Raw genomic sequence first — 8,913 nt, forward strand, 5'->3', positions numbered from 1 at the left:
AAAATAGCCCAAGACACTCACTTGTGTCCACCAAGAGAGGAAGAGTATTTTATATCTTTGGGTATCAAATGTAGCTGCATTCTAAATCTTTCTGTTTGAGGCTTCACCCTCTCTGTCACTAAAACGCACCATTTATATTTGCATACTCTTCCTGGTGCCTGCAACATAAGTGCTTGAAATGGTGATGTCAAATGGGCTTGATTTATGTCACTTTAAGAGAATCTAGCAATTTTAGATCCTGTAATGGGTTTTTTTTTTTAAATGGGGTTTTTATTCTTCCAGCTACATAATGCATGCAAACATTATCCTGACGCCTTTTAAAAAGTTGTCAAAATGCATGGGGAGAACCAAATGTATTATATGTTTGCTTCCTATAGGCTGCAGCAGGGAGAGAGTGGCTCAGAGAGGTTTCAACTGCGTATAATTATAAGTAGCTGTACAGCTGAATAGCTATTGTAATGCCTTCAGTGTGTAGTATCTGGAAAAGAATACAAATAAATGTGCACCACAGTATTGTTGCCTAATACATTAAACATCTATTCACACATACGGCAAGATATGATCACTACGCCCCCATCATCCCACATGTAGCAATACCAGCATACGCAAGTTCCCACCTACCTGTGACTCCCTTCATGGCTACTTGTCCTCTAAAAGAAAGGAAAAGGAAAAGTGGAAGCCCGTATTTCTTTTTGCCAGTCTGGTCCACAGCTTTCCATCTGGTCTAAATGGTGGCATTGATTTAGTGGTATTATAAATCTGTCAGAAAACAATTAGCTCTCACTGTGTTTTCACAGTGGACCACACTGAGAGGGGCAGCTCTGGGGAAATCAGCTCCACTCCTACCAGAGACCACTTAGCAATTCTTTTAGCAACATTCAGGTCAGGACACTGCCATAGAAACTTGCACACACTGGCATTTCCCCACGCCCCGGAAGCCTGTTGAAGACGTGAGGGAGGAAGCCCAGCCCCGCAGTGTCTTTACTCCCTTCGCCTCATTCCCAGAGTACTGAATATTTTCTAAAATCCCAGCCTCCAAGAAATACACATCCATTTGGGGGATACAGAAGTCTCACACCTCAAATAGTTAGACATAAAACAAGTTAAACAAACAAACTGCTAAATTAAACACCATTAGGGACTAAATATACAGATTAAACAGTGTGAGATCAGATGGGAAGTTATCAAATTGCCAGTTTTAACAGAAAATTTTATAGAGAAAATGGATTTTGAGATAAGTAACTAAGAATAGGGAGAAATGGGATAAGTCAGCCAGGCATGGTAGCTCACACCTGTAATCCCAGCACTTTGGGAGGCTGAGGTGGGAAGATCACCTGAGATCAGGAGTTCGAGACCAGCCTGGCAGACATGGTGAGACCCTGTCTCTATTAATAATACAAAAAAAATTAGCTGGTCATGGTGGCAGGCGCCTGTAATCCCAACTACTCAGGAGGCTGAAGCAGGAGAATTGCTTGAACTCAGGAGGCAGAGATTGCAGTGAGTTGAGATTATGCCACTGCACTCCAGCCTGGGCAACAGGAGCAAAACTCTGTCTCAGAAAGAAAGGAAAGGAGGAAAGAAGGAAGGAAGAAAGGAGAGAGAGAAGAAAGAAGAAAAAAGAAAGAGAGAAAGAAAGAGAAAGAAAGAAAGAAAGGAAGGAAGGAAGGAAGGAAAGAGAGAAAAAGAACAGAAAAGAACAGAAAAGAAGTAAGTCAGCCAGAAAGGCTGGATAAAGCAGCAAGGATGGATCTCATGACATCACCTCTCCGTGTGGCAGGGAAGAGAATTAAGACAATGGTTGATAAAGGTGGAAATATAGATTGTTGGTTGTATTCCCACCTAGATGAGGAAAGAACTGGCGGAGCCATTCTCAGTTCTTGAGAGCAGTTGTCATCTGTCAAAATCACCTGCATCCAGGGTCAGCTCACGGGTGTGAAGTTGCACAGGACCTCATGCTCGGTAAAACTGTACTTGGTTTAAAGTTCTGCTATCACTGTTTCAAAATTCTTAATAATTTTATACAGGCATCCCTGCAAATTATGTAGCCAGCCTACCTGCAGTCACTATTCTTCGTACATTTTCCTATTAGATATGCAGTCTCTGTTCCAAAACACCTCAAAACCGCCATGCATGCTGATACCTGGGGTGTGTGTGTGTGTGTGTGTGTGTGTGTGTGTGTGTGTGTGGTGTGGAGGGTGCGGGGGTCTTGTTTTTGGGGGCTGCTGGAGCAGGAGTCACTTATTTTACCCTTGCACACTGAGTACCTGTTAGAGCCTTACAAGGCTCTCCCCTATAACGTCTCCCAGGCCTTGTGACTACTGGGGAATCCCTCGATTTCATTCAGCTTCTTCTATTAGCTTTTCACAATAGTCTTTCAATAATCATGTCACCTTCTAAAATTATTGGAAACGGTCAATTTTGGACATTGCAGTCAGACCAACTACCACTTTCTGATTCTCTTCCTCTTCCTCTCCTTTGGTTTTACTGTCTGTGACCCTTTGGTTTTACTGTCTGTGACCCTGGGAAATTTTTAAAAATTTTCCAAGTCTTTGTTCCCTTGTCTGTAAAACTGGGATAATCACATCTAGCTTAGGAGTCTTCCAAAGATTCAAAGGGGATGATGTATTTAAACATACTTAGCAGCCAGTACAGTGGACCTGCTCTTCCATGCCTGTTCTCCATTTTCCTTCCTTCCTCCCTTCCTTTTTCTGTCCCTTCTTTTTGTTTCTTCTCTATGGAAATATGTTAACATTAGGGCATTCTGATGATTAATTTTCCTCCAAAACCTTTCTTAGTTCTGGGGAAATAAATATAGTTAATAATGAGGAAAGTAAGAAGACCTCACAATCAAAACTGGAAATAAGACTTTGATTTGAATCACTTCCATGCAGGAAGTAGGAAAGTGAGAGTTCTTCTGCAACCACTACACCTAAGTTCTTTAAGACACAAAAATTACAGAATTTTAAGAATGATGTCCAGTGTAAGGCCTTTGACACACACTGCCTAATTGTTATTAGGAAATCAGGAAGCGGAGAGGAGACTGGGTCCCTTATGAGGGCAGAGTTGTTCACCAGCAGATCTCAGAAGGGCTTTTTCTAAGTGGACAGTGATGATGCACATTTGAAAGGTATTACGGTGTTTGTCCTGGAAAACATTACTAATTTGTCATTCTCTTGATTATCTTCTTATTGTTTGTTTTATCATTGAGACAGGGGTTTCTTCATCAATACAAAGGGTGATGCAGAGACAACTAGATCCATCATTGGCTTTAGTTCTTTCCCTACCTCCCCTCCTGGATTAGAAATTCCTCCTGGCCTTCTCAGATGAGTTATCTGTACCCAAGTCATATTTTCTCTTCTCAAGCCATCTTATCTCTGCCCTGATCTCCTTAAGCCTTCACCTGCACCCAGACTTAGAAGTTAGGGCTCCCAAGTTTCTTCTTTAATCTTCCAGATCCGAAATTATTTGTTCACTTCTGATCCTAAAGCGAAGGTGGAGGGAAGATGGTGTTGAATCTGCAATTCTACCTGGGGCACTGGAGGTGCCAAAGACTGAAACAAAAGAGTTCTGAAGGGTCCCTTCTTTATCTGTTTTAGGTGAAAGCAAGGCAGGAGATTAATAGGAGAAGCTGAGGAGACTGAAGATATTGCATTCCTATAGAAGAGCTGGGAACAATTCTTACCTTTCAAATGGACCTTTACCTTTCCCAGTAATCAATGGAAAGTCAAAAAAGGAACCCAGGTAGGAATAAGTAGCTCCACATATACCTTGGATAGGGGACAGTGGGGTGAAGAGGGCATAAGAGACACTGATAACGAAGTCTAAGAATTATTACCTTGATGGACTGAAGGAATTTCTGAATAAACTGAATTTATTTTCTACAGCTTATGGAAACTGAACCAGTACTTACATATCTAGCATCTATTCTCATTCCTCATTTCCTCATGTGAAATAATACACAGTCCCTTTCAGCCTAAATCTTTCATCACTCACTATAACATAGCAAAACAGATCGACTTTGCTGCAGCTCAACTTCTTGATGAACATATATCACTTCAAAATATCCCGTATTCCGTGTTCAATGTGAATTACTAAGAAACACAACAGCAAACTGTGAAAACAACACAATCCGTGTGGTATTGCATATTATCCCCCATCCTGGAGATTTTGCCTACCCTATGAGTTCATAAAGTATCTATCTAAAGTGGCATTCTTCTTGCAGAAGGAGTTCAAGGCTATTCATGCATAGACAACAATGGCATATGTGACAGGGAAAATCTAATCAAAGCCTTCCATTGTGTTACAGATATAAAAAGCTCTGCTGTTGGAAGGTTTCTTTTTCCTGAAAACCATCACCAATAAATTTCATTGCAATATTTTCCCCCAGCTTTCAGAAATAATATTACTTCATTCACAGGGTAAAAAACAGAGACACTGCAAACAAACTGTGCATCCTCTCAAGCTCTTTTTGTTTGTTTACCAGGATTTTAGAAAGGAGAATTAAAAGCCTACTTACTGTTCAGGGAGTAATAGGAGAAAAGACAAAGTTCCCATAATTTTAAAATAAATTATAATACCAGATGGATTATTTCCTTGCTTGAATTAAATTGACTTTGACAGCAAGGGAATGTTTTCTTTTCTTTTTTTTTTTTTGAGACGGACTCTCACTCTGTCCCCCCCGGCTGGAGTGCAGTGGTGCGATCTCAGCTCACTGCAAGCTCTGCCTCTCGGGTTCATGCCATTCTCCCGCCTCATCCTCCCGAGTAGCTGGAACTACAGGTGTCTGCCACCACACCCGACTAATTTTTGTATTTTTAGTAGCGATGGAGTTTCACCATATTGGTGAGGCTGATCTTGAACCCCTGACCTTGTGATCCACCCACCTCGGCCTCCCAAAGTGCTGGGATTACAGGCGTGAGCCACCGCGCACGGCCAGCAAGGGCCATTTTTTGACTTCAAGAAACTTCTGAATTCTTACCTGTTTCTTTCTCTGCTTTCCTAGGGACTAGATTCTGATTGACTTAGATATTTAGTCCACCAATTAGTGCTGATGGTGTTGAGTGACAGCCTCGGTCTTGCTTTGAAAAGGCACCTTCCCTTCTAAACTCTCCTTGCCTAGGAGTCTGAACTTCATTAACTTTTGTCAGTGTGTCCATTATCCAAAGGTATCACACCACAGCCTGCAAGTAAAAATCTCCGTTGCTCAGTTTGATATGCACTACTTAATGGAAAGCAAATGATCTGAATTAAATGCCATCACCACCAAATAAAATACCTGTCCTGTCTGATATGGGAGCTTTCCTGGCAGAAGATAGATTACATCCTGATCAAATATGGGGAGATTCTTCTTTTCAAAAGTGCTTCTTTTCAAAAAGAAATTTGTTTTTCTTCTTTTCAAAAGCGCTGCATTAACTTCCACAAACTCATGATGACCAATAACAGGGAATAATACAATCCCAGACAGGAAAGAGAGAGTTTCGTGATGACAGAGGGTATTATGAAGGATGAAAGTCAAGGCCTTGCCATCTCACAAGCAAGGGAGTATAACTTAGGGGGCCTAAATAAAATGACTGCGTATATTAGTGATATTAACCAACTTGAGTGAAAAATGTATTCAATTAATCCACACTAGATATCAAACTGAAAGTAAATAATGAATCTCACGAGTCTCGTTTGGTCACCAAATTGGTTACCAATTCAATCAAACTGATGGTATGTGTACATCCTTCTTCCCTTTGGGTGTCTATGTGAGCATGCCTTAGTGTTCACGTGAGTGTTCTTTCATTTTTATTTCATATGTGAAATGCTTGGAATTCTCGGGCAGAAACTGCAAAGGAAAAGATTACATTTGTCAAACACCACGATTTTCATAAAGAAGGCTACAAATCACTTTTAAATAGGAACTTGAGATTGTCTAACTAAATCAATTATATTAATATTATACTGTACTGCTTAGGGGGGTACCTATTTGGGCCTATTATTTCCCCTGCCGCCCCTTTCATTAACATTAGACATTAAATATTTAAAATTAATTTGCTAAAATTATAATATTCAATGTTTTAAATCACATGAGTAGTCAGTATTTAAATATTTTGTCTTGAAATGAGAAATCAAATATGTGCTTATATAGAGTTACTTACTTTATTGATAAAGTGACCACATCATCAGCTAGAACAATACATTCAAGTATCGCGGAGACAGCTGACCATCTTTCCTGTTCAGTTAAGACCAACACCAAGCTAAACATACTCATGTTACTCCTTGATTTGTCTCAGAGCAAGACCTGTGTTTATGTACTCCCCTGCCCTTCCGTTTCAGGAAATACCTGCTGGTACCTCCCATGAAGGAATTCCAGGTTCCTGCTTCCCAAGGCATCTGGATTGTCTCCTCTGTGGCTCTGGTGCCTGAGGAGGCCAGCACACCTTGACCTCTGATGGGCTGCAGCCTTTGAACAGTGACCCAGCATCTGGGCTGTCTCAGAGGCCCAGCTGGGCTAAGAACTGAAGTCACTTTTCACTCATAAACATAAATCCAGCTTTAAAATCATTTCAGTTTTATTTATTTATTTGTTTTAATACACATATTTTTGGAATAGTGCAAATAGAAGAATAATCTTGTAATTGTGCATTCTGTAAGTATTAGCTATTTTGAAAATAAAACATGATTTTATTAGTTCATCAATACTCTTGCTTGACCTACTTTCATAGAGAATGTCAATGTAAACAGGAATGTATATGCATGTATATAATGTGGAAAGGTATATAGGGTACAGAAACACATATACCACCCTAAATTTTGTATGCAAAGAGATATTCAGCTATCTACCCATCTTTTGACAATCTGGACATAGAGCTATGCAGGAAGGTATTTATTCCTCTGCAGCCATAAACAATGTTGTTTACATCCCCAGAATCAGGAAGCTAGAATACTGTCTTCTGGAACACAGTAAGTGCCTGATAAATATTTTCAAATCAAATTCTTATTTTATGTAATTTTAAAAAGAAAGAGAGAAACTGAGGACTGAGGTCAGTCCTCTTGGGTGGTTTGTCCCAAAAGCTGTTGGTCTAAGGACCTGAGGGAGACTTTTTGCATCTAGCATGGGGGGTCCAGGAAGCAGAGGAAGCCAGTCACAGTAGGAAGAAAGAGAAACAGACCTGATGGGCAGCAGATAGTCTGATTCCTTTTCAATCTCTATTCCTGAAATCTACATTACAGTCCTGACTCCTATAATCTTAAAAGGATATTCCATATATTTTGCTGAAGATATATTTTTATTAATTTTAAGGAAAGGAATTATAAATTAGTTAATTCACATGTGCACACACACACACATGAAATTTTTAAAAAGAATTAGAAGTGTTCACATCACAAAAAAAGTGAAGCAAAATTATTTCAAAAATTAAAAATAGAAGAGCCAAATAATAGGAAGGTCTGAGAATAAATAAAATTATTATTCCAGAAAAATATTAAGAAAATCCCCAGCAATCACCCCTGAGCTTGCTGGAAGTCAAAGATGAAAATAGTCTACAGAATACCCATTGTTAATGAAACTAAACACTGAAATTCAACTTAAAAAGACAAAAACGTAAACTTTGAAGGGAACTATGTGGTCATTATTATAAATAACACTAGCTAACTTAATATATTATACATTCACAGTATGTATATCTATATAGCATATAGTATATATTTATGTATATATGCATATATATACATATATACATACATAATATGTACACATATCTTGACCCTTGACTAAATACTTAACTAAATGGCATACAGTTAAAATGTATTTCTAAAAGAAATAAAAGAAAGAAATATTAGCATCAAGTAACCCAAAAGTGTAATTAGTTTATTATTTATATGTGGGATCAGCCTAAAGGATTTTTAACGTGACGATTTAACCTGCTTAAAAGCTAGAACCAGATTTATTATTTTCTTCTAGTAAACAATAATCTTTCTTGTCTTTATGATATCTTTCCGGATTTTATTTTCCCTTATTACCTGCTTTTCCCATCTACCTACTTCAAAATACATTTTACCTCGTTATGCTTTCCATGTTCATAAACCTGGGGTAAATTCTTTCTGAAGTTAAATGGACTATACATACCTATGTCGTTACATATGTGCATACAGAGACTGGCAGAGAAAGCAAAACCCTCTGAATTCATCCCCACTTGTAGACTAACCAATGTTCTCCATTTCTTCTGTAAACCTTGTGGCTTTTGCCCAGGGCACATTAAAATTCTATTGGAAAGTAACTTTGCATTATGTTAGTATGTATTTGTCTCCAGTAACAATACAAACTTAAATCAGTTGTGTTTGTTCTAAAGCTGGTTTCATCCTGTACTGCTTGTTAGTTTAATAACCAATTTAATTAAATTGTATTTATCCTTGTGAAATTATATTTACCCTAGTTAATTAAGTTGCATTTATCCTTATGAATATATCCTTGTAAAAACAGATTACATCTTTAAAAAATTAATTTCTGACTTCATAGAGATTGATACAAGAATCTTGCTTTAAAAAAATGTAAAATTTTCTAAATATATCCAAAACCCAGCTCTTTCTCAGCAGCTTCATTGGTACCATCTGATTTAAGCCATTATTTTTCATTTTTCCTCTGGATTATTGAAATAACTTGCTCATTGACAGTCCTGTTCCTCTTTTCTTTTCTTTTTTTTTTTTTTTGCCTTTTGAACCTATTCTCAAGAAAACTGCCAGGGTCTTTGTACTGGCTGATGCCCTTCCTGGAAGACTCTTCCCTCAGATGTTTATGTAGCTAATTTACTGTTTTGTTTTTTGTTTTTTGTTTTTGACAGAGACTCACCCTGTCGCCCAGGCTAGAGTGCAATGGCACTATCTCAGCTCACTGCAACCTCCACCTCCCAGGTTCAGGCAATTCTCCTGCCT

Source organism: Colobus angolensis, unplaced genomic scaffold, assembly GCF_000951035.1.
Source record: "Colobus angolensis palliatus isolate OR3802 unplaced genomic scaffold, Cang.pa_1.0 Scaffold14, whole genome shotgun sequence".
NCBI lineage: Eukaryota > Metazoa > Chordata > Mammalia > Primates > Cercopithecidae > Colobus > Colobus angolensis.